Genomic DNA, 1371 nt, shown 5'->3' with positions numbered 1-1371 from the left:
AATTTAATAAAAAATTAAAAAAAAAAATCCAGCTTCTAGGAAAAATTTGCTCAGCATAGAGACTGAATAAGATGTGGACAAAGGATACAACCCTGATGCACACTTTTCTTAATTTTAAACAATGTTCCCTTGCCTTGTTAGGATTATAGCCTCTAGCTTTAAGTATAGGTTTCATACAAGCACAATGAAATGTCCTTGGATTCCCATTCTTCTCAATGTTAGCCATAATCTGTTATGATCCACATAGTTAAGTGTCTTTACATAGTCAATAAAACAAAAACAGATATTCTTCTCTTTTCATTTAGGATTTGTCTGACATCAGCAACGATCTCCCCGGTGCCACAGACTTTTCTAAATCCAGCTTGAACATCTGGCATTTTTCTATGCACTGTTCTAGTTATTTCTGAATGATCTTCAGTTGTATTTTACTTGTTTGTTGTTGTTGTTATTGTTATGTGCTGCCGAGTCAACTATGACTCATAGCGACTCTATGTACAATAGCTCTGTTCTATTCTGAGTCAATCTCACTGTCTGATACACCTGCCCTCATTACCTCAGTTACTGTATCAATCCATCTCATCCAGGGTCGTCTTCTCCTGCACTGTCCCTCTACCCTTCCAAGCATGATATCCTTCTTCAAGACTGGTCCTTCTTGGCTATATGCCAAAGTATGTGAAATAGAGTCTCAAAATCCTTGCCTCCAAGGAGCAGTTTGGTTTCCCCCTCTCTAGGACAGGCTTGTTTGTTCTCTTGGCAGTCCATGGTATGTTCAATATTCTTCTCCACAACCACAAGTCAAAGGCATCAATTCTTCCGTTATCTTTGGTCACTATCCAGATCTCTGACACATAGCAAATAATTGAGAAGACCATGGCCTGGATCAGGTGCACCTTAGTCTACAGACTGACATTGTTGCTCTTCAGCATTCTGGAGAGGTTCCTGACAGCGTATTTTCATAATCCAATTCGTCTTTTGATTTCCTGACTGCTGGCACCAAGAGTGTTGACTGTGGAACTGAGCAACCTGAAATTATTAATCTCAATCTTCTCCATCTATCATGATGCTGCCAATTGGCCCAGTGGTGAGAATCTTCGTTTTCTTGATGCTGAATTTCAATCTGTATTACAAACTATAGTCTTTGACCCTCTGCACCAAATGCTTCAGGTCTTCCTCAGTTTCAGCAAGTAAGGCTGTGTCACCTGCAAAATGCCGGTTCTTGATGAGTCTTCCTCCAATTCTGAAGCCGTCTCCATTCCTCCTCATAAAGTCCAGCCTCTTGAATTATCTGTTCTGCATACAGACTGAAAGCAGTACGGTGACAAGACACAGAGGAAGAGGAACAATTGTAAGCAGATACCAGTTGCTGGAATG

The sequence above is a fragment of the Elephantulus edwardii genome, unplaced genomic scaffold, assembly GCF_000299155.1.
Source record: "Elephantulus edwardii isolate Elephantulus edwardi_28Jun2011 unplaced genomic scaffold, EleEdw1.0 scaffold00012, whole genome shotgun sequence".
Lineage (NCBI taxonomy): Eukaryota > Metazoa > Chordata > Mammalia > Macroscelidea > Macroscelididae > Elephantulus > Elephantulus edwardii.
This window is presented reverse-complemented; position numbering follows the sequence as displayed.